The 6,553-nt window shown below is 43.9% G+C and overlaps 1 protein-coding gene and 2 long non-coding RNA genes across 4 annotated transcripts in view; 2 read left to right on the top strand and 1 right to left on the bottom strand.

The window, feature by feature from the left end:
- The window catches only part of LOC123167736 (protein SEMI-ROLLED LEAF 2), an 8,615-nt gene extending 8,356 nt beyond the window's left edge, over positions 1 to 259 (bottom strand). Inside the window, exon 1 of the mRNA XM_044585596.1 lies at positions 136 to 259. The gene's annotated coding sequence lies outside the window, so the exon portion shown is untranslated. The remainder of the gene's footprint in view (positions 1 to 135) is intronic.
- Positions 260 to 1,662: 1,403 nt separating this feature from the next.
- On the top strand, positions 1,663 to 2,986 carry LOC123166294 (uncharacterized). Its single transcript, XR_006483431.1, has 3 exons — positions 1,663 to 1,795; positions 2,694 to 2,822; positions 2,902 to 2,986. It is a non-coding gene; the product is annotated as an uncharacterized lncRNA (long non-coding RNA).
- A 192-nt stretch (positions 2,987 to 3,178) lies between these two features.
- On the top strand, positions 3,179 to 5,955 carry LOC123170536 (uncharacterized). Of its 2 annotated transcripts, XR_006485248.1 has the most exons (5): positions 3,179 to 3,246; positions 3,948 to 4,015; positions 4,085 to 4,130; positions 4,350 to 5,403; positions 5,536 to 5,955. It is a non-coding gene; the product is annotated as an uncharacterized lncRNA (long non-coding RNA). The 2 variants fall into 2 exon arrangements; XR_006485247.1 differs by lacking the exon at positions 3,179 to 3,246 and having other exon boundaries at positions 3,558 to 4,015.
- The last annotated feature ends 598 nt before the right edge of the window (positions 5,956 to 6,553 follow it).

Genomic DNA, 6,553 nt, shown 5'->3' with positions numbered 1-6,553 from the left:
ACCAACGGGCCTCGGGTTTTGCCCCATTGCGCTGCGCTGTGCTGGTGCCGGAGGGGCGCGCGCGCGCGCGAGCGGGCGGGGTGGTGGTAGGTGGAAGGGACGGGAGGGATGGAAGGGGGTGGTGGCGCCCCTCACCGTTCGTGCGCCCGAGGTGGCCGCCGGAACGCACGGCGCCGCGTGCGCGATTTTCACTGCAAAAAAGGCTGCAACTTTTTTTCTTTTCATTGCGAAAATATAGAGACTGGAAACAGATTTTTTTCCCTTTCATTGCGAAAATATAGAGACTGGAAACAGAAGGTGAAGCTGCCAGCTGCAGGACGGAGGACATGCTGACCGGTGAGGCTGGGCGGCGGATTCGGACGGTGGCACATGGGATGCCATCCCATCCCATCCATCCAAATGTGCGATTTTAGAAAAGAATAGAGAGTGCATGGCTCATCCAGATGTGACATGATTGTGGCCCTTGTGTTTTTTTTATACAGTACAATCAAAGTCTTTTTTGTTGGTGTAGTTGCTGCTGCTTTTTTTTAAATCATAAATTTTCAATGAAAATTTTGTTTGTATCATTAAAAAAAATTGACATTCGAGAAAAGTTCATGGATTGATGGATGGATGGACGGCCTTGTTAAGTTGATGCTCGCGTGCGTGCGTTACGTTGACATTTTATTTTGTACTACGCTTTTAGTATACATGTTCTGTTTAGTGGGCCCATAGGAACGATATTATGCGGATGCTAGCAGAGGTGCTAGATCTGCATAGTGTCGGCCCTGGGGTGTTACATGATCGCATGTCGATCACCGTTTCAATGAAGGGCGTAGCCAAGCCCAAGGCTGTCAGGGCCATGGTTTGGGTGGTGAGACTAGATTGATTCGTTCAGTGTAGCAACTTTAACATTATTTTAGCACTGTAGCTAGTGATTGGCCTAGGGCTTGCTCAGGACTTGGCACAATCCTGGCTATGATACTGATTTCAATCATAATCTAGAGCTCCACAAAAAATAGGTAGTCAAACAAGTTCATTGTGTTGAAAAATATGGTCACATGAGTGTTAGTTAAAATGCATTTTCATATGATAAAGAGTGAACTAAAGTCATGACAATCCCATTGTTAGAGTCCAGAACAAAATGAAGCCTCCTAAGGCCATGTGATTTTGGACCGTCCGATTGCGTGTCCAAACGAGATCTGGCCGTTGGATCGTGTGATGGAGAGAGCCTGGCCGTCGGATCAAATGCAAACACTGCTATCCATGCCACCGCCAGTAATTTCCATGCCCCACCGAGGGCATTCTCGTCTTTTCACACATGGAGGTATAAAAGACAACACCCCTTGGTGAAACCCTAGCTGCCTCTTTCCTTTCCCACTCTCACCCGACCCCCTCCCGTTTCCTCTCACCCGACCCCCTCCCGTTTCCTCCCACCCCTCACGCCGCCACCCTGCCTCCTCTCCTCCCGTGGCCGTCGACCACCCTCCCCGCCCCGCGTCTTCGCTCAGTCGCCGACTCGCTCCCCGCCAGCCATCCTCCCTACCCGCCGCCGCCACCATCCTCCCCGTCCGCCGCCGCCACCATCCTCCCAGTCCGCCGTCGCCACGCCATCCCTGCCACCTACCCGACGGCACTGTGAAGGACGCGACCAAAGAGGGAGGGCGTCGCCGGTGTGGTGGAGGGTGAAGGAGGTGCACGTGGCAAGGTTGTCGTGCCTCCCTGCGGATCCGTGCTGGCCGGCGACGAGGTGGCCACCAGGGTGCAGCACGCTCCATACTACGACGTCAACTGCCACCACCGGGCTCCCCCGAAGGTAAGCCCACTTCTCCATAGTTTCCTCCTCTCTCTTTCTTGTGGATTTGCCTGTTGTCCTAGAGGAAATTACGTGAGTCAAGATATTCTCCTTTTGATACCCGTACATAGATATTTCCTGCAAAATTTGCAGATTAGGTCAGTCATGATATCCTCTATGCTCTAGGACAACAAACAGTGAACAAAAACCTTTAATTTTTTAGTGTATCTTGTGATTATTTTTTTGTAATGCCTTCATCACCAGATCCTGGCTCCGAAAGATGTGGGAACTGTTCAGTGTATCTTGTGCTTAATTTCTTTTGTAATGCCTCTCTCGCCAGATCGAGACTCTGAAAGATGTGGGAGTTACAGAAGTTGTGTTGGCCATCAATTAACACTGGAAATTTAATTAATCTCTCTATAGTTAATTGTATTGCCCTGCAACGGTGTAATACCAGATACAACTGCAGCAATTTATCGATCCAATTTGAGTAAGTTGCAGTGCAGTTGCTTGGTTTGCTGCCTACTACAAGGCGATTGACAACCTGCTCTTTTGCTTACGTGTTTGTCGGAAAGAGACAGGGGAAAATCCCTCTAAAGTATGATTCCAGAATTCTCATATGAAGCTAATCTGCTCTTTTGCTTGCGTGTGTGCCAGAAAGAGTCAGGGGCAAATCTCTCGAAAGTATGATTCCAGAATTCTCATATGAAGCTATGTATTTTGATCAATTCCTATATATATGTTTGTGGGGTGTACTACCTTTTGTTATGATTCGTGAAGTACCACATAACTTTGATCCTTGTCTGCTATTATGTGATGCCATTGATTGTTATGTATGCTTGCTCCTACCTCTTTCTTTCAGAAATACCATTTGTTTGGATTACTTCCTATTTTAATTAACCATGCTTTTTATGCACAGATTGGTTGGATAGAGATGGCTCGAAGGTTTTGTGGGTAGAATGTGAGATATCTCAATTAAAGTTCCGTGAAGAAAGATCCCAAATGATGGCATGTTGTGATGCTACTCGATGGCTTGTTGGCTAAATTGGTAGGTGGACCAATCCGTGTACTTATTATCCATCATGTATTTTCATTCGTAGTTATTTACTTCGGGACTTATGTTGCAGATGGAAGGATAATGAATTAAGGTGATTAACCCCGGTAGGCAAGGGATGCGAGGAGGCAGCAAGCATAGTTGCAGTGCGGAGCAAGGCAAGCTTTCTGACCCATTGTTTTGCTATGATTGCTCTATTGTTTCACATGTTTATTCTCCTTGCAGGAGTAGTAGTATTTCTTCTAGAATAGTTTTGTTGTTGTTCATGGGAGATCCCAAAGAATTTTTTTCTCTGTTCTTCCTTTTAGTGAATCGACTAAGCTGATTTGGGGCTTCTTCTTGATAGCATCGAGCAAGGCAACACTGCTCGGCTAGGTATTTTCTTCCATGGCCGCCAAATCAAAGGTCTAAGTCCCAGGTGAATCTGTGCTCCTTTTGAATCTTCTCTCTCTAGCATATCCCCTTACCACGATTCATATTTTGTACCTCAATTTCGTTCCTACAAGTGATGAATAATCTCTGTACCACATTCATACCCCATGTTTTGGTGGCCTTTTTGTGCTTGCTCCATCTATTTTACATTTTAAATTGATTGTGCCGGGTGCTACAAACCATGGTATAAATGCTAGCGTCCAGTCAGGATTTATTCAAAGCATGATCTTTGTTTAATTATGTCAGTAAAAAATCTCATGTATGATTCTGACATGAATATGTAGGTGCAATCTCACACAAAGGAAGAGACAAGATAATTTGATGACAATGACTCGTGAATGGAAATAAAACACCAGCGGGAATGATTTACTCTCTTTTTTCCTAGCTTAAGTTATTGATTGAGACGGCGATTCATGCTGTTATTATAATTTTACACCCTTGTGTTCTTGGCAAATATTACGTTATTTGGTTCATATGAATGAGCACTTTTGATGTTGTCTGCTTTCCTGAATGAACCCTTGATTTAGAACTACATGACTGTCATGTTGCCATATGTGGTATCCTTTCCTGTTCATATAAATCTGCAACATGGGTGTTACTCATGTTTCCTCAACCAACTTATAGTCACTTTTGACTGGCAAGTGTATCTTAACGGGCATTCTGATCTATCTTTTTTGTTAGCTGCAGGTTCAAAAGCGCAGTGATGATATTTTCTTACAGTTACTTCAATTACAACACCTGGTTTATCTTTAAGGGTAATCAGTTTTGTTTGCACTAAAAATAATACGTGTTCTTATCCCATTAACCCGAGTGTGTTATTACAGGTTGCAGGAACATGAATTGGCGGCAGCTCAGCTGGCTGTTGTTTATGTAAGAAATTACTTTCTTCATTTTGGATTGCTCATGATTATTCTGTCTTCAATAAACCTGTCATAGTAACATATTATGTGACACTTTTCCTATAAATGGTTTAATAGCTTTCTGGTCCCAAATCATGTTGTCGATTGACTTTGGCGTTATTTCATTACTTTTGATCATTTTGAATCTGAAAAGCAATAGTACTCATACATTTGATTTGATTTTACGCAGGTTGAAATAATACTGATGCTCAATCCATATCTCGACTTCTCATTTCTGAACATTAGAAATGCTGAGCAGTCCATGGAAGCTTGCCTATGCTGCTTCTGTGCAACATTATTTCTCTGGACCTTTTTGCCTCCGCAGCTCTAGACATGAACTTCCTGATACGGTAATAAAATCCAGGTGGAAAGCCCTCCCATATACATTAAATTTGCTTGCTTTGGCATCTTACTTCCTCTAAATTTTAAATAGGATATTCTTGAGACATAGTTTTAGGAAATAGTTTGGTTTCAGTCAACATGCAACATATGTGGTGCATTATATAAGCTAAGCTGGGCTATTGAAGTAATTGTTCTTTAGCTATTCCTTTGCATTTCTTAATATGATGTTGGTATAGCCATGATGGCTCCTGTGTCGTTCTTTGGTTTTCTTGGAATTTTTTTCCTTTGGCTAACAAATAGTAGTTCATCAGTTTCACAGACTTTAGTTGCCTGCTAGCTTCTTAGCAGCAGTTTAGCTTTGTTTGCGGTTATATATGGTTGTGAGCTGCAGAAACCATCATGTCCTGCAAATTGTTTCTATACAATGCTAATTCCTTTATCGCTCAATTATTGGGGGTACTCAGCTTGGATTTCAGACCTACATTCAGTCAGTCATCTGTTGGCAGTTTAGTTGTGTGAAGCACCTATATTGTTTGTCAGCATCTCCTTTACATATAGAAGAGACCTTATCAAAAGCAAATTATGAGGATGCTAATTCCTTTATCGTTCAATTCTTGGGGGTACTCAACTTGGATTTCAGACCTACATTCATTCAGTCATCCGTTGGCAGTTTAGTTGTGTGAAGCACCTATATTGTTTGTCAGCATCTCCTTTACATATAGAAGAGACCTTATCAAAAGCAAATTATGAGGAACTAAAAGAAAAGGCTAGATTTATAAATGTGGTGCTCTCTCTTCCTGTTGGTGTGAGGCGGACAGATGCCACCTACTTCCAGATAAGCTCGGCTGCTCTCCCTTCAACTCATGCCGATGGCAGCGCGTCCTCCCTTCCCTTCGGGCAAGGTCAGCTTTTTTCCTTCCTCTTATGCTTGCTTCGTGATGTAGATCTTGCGTATCTGATCCATGTCTACCTATTTTATGCAACATTGTTGGCCTCTTGGTGATTCTTGGTGTGTGATGGGCTCTTGCACGCAGAGGGAGTTGGAGCTGTTCCGGTGACCGGTAGAGGAAGGGTACGCCGTGAGGCGGCCCCGTCGGATAACGTAGCAACCCTTCCAGCAACCAATTCAACTGCGGTTTTGCTCTCTGTATTTCTATGACGGTCTTTTAGTTGTGGACAACCTTTATAAAACGAATGTTCTAGGCTCTAGGTCACTGCTACTATATACTTTTTAGCTTTAGTTCCCTTTATTGATTGCGATTTATCTAAAAAGTTGTTTAGTTTATCCACCTGGATTGAAAAGCATGCTCTGACTTGCTTAAAGGATATCTAGTTATGTAGTTAGACCGGTTGAGGTACAACATTACATGTTGACTATAGGCACATGTTCATTATATGTACGCTGGTAATTAAAGTGGTGTTGTTGCTACTCTATATAATATGATCATTAGCCATATAATGCCAATTTCTGATAGCTCCTTGTATTGCTTCAGTTTTAATTAAGTGATGGTTGCAGCCTATGACTGGGATAACCACACTACAAAAAAAAGACACATCCTTGACATTTTGGGCCGAACGAAATTTTTTCTGTCATACATATGACACTTCTATGACGATAATTGTGACAAAACCCGGTATCATCATAGATGTGGTGGGCTCCTACTTCTATGACAAAAAATCATGACGGAAAATGGGCTTTTCGTCCTGGGCGGGCCGGAGACGCAGCTGCATGACATTCTTTGGGCCGTCCATGACGGAAAAACCATGGTAGAAGCGAGGGGGAGGAAAATTTTGGGGAGTTCCCGGTTACGGTGGGAGGTCGGGGGCCGAGCGATGCGCGTTTCTCTCGTACACGTACGCGCGTGTGTGCGAGGCGTTAGCTCTAACTGAACCCGAGCGAGGCATTGGGCTCTAACTGAACCCGAGCATTGCACTGCAGGCTACGCGTTACTGAACCCGAGCGATCGATCGATGGCTGTTAACTGAACCCGATCGAGCGATTCCTTCGCTACTGCTGCTAACTGAAGCCGATCGATGCTGCCTCTGGGATGA

Source organism: Triticum aestivum, chromosome 7D (genome assembly GCF_018294505.1).
Source record: "Triticum aestivum cultivar Chinese Spring chromosome 7D, IWGSC CS RefSeq v2.1, whole genome shotgun sequence".
Lineage (NCBI taxonomy): Eukaryota > Viridiplantae > Streptophyta > Magnoliopsida > Poales > Poaceae > Triticum > Triticum aestivum.
Note: the sequence above shows the minus strand (reverse complement) of the source record. Positions and strands in the feature narration are given on the sequence as shown.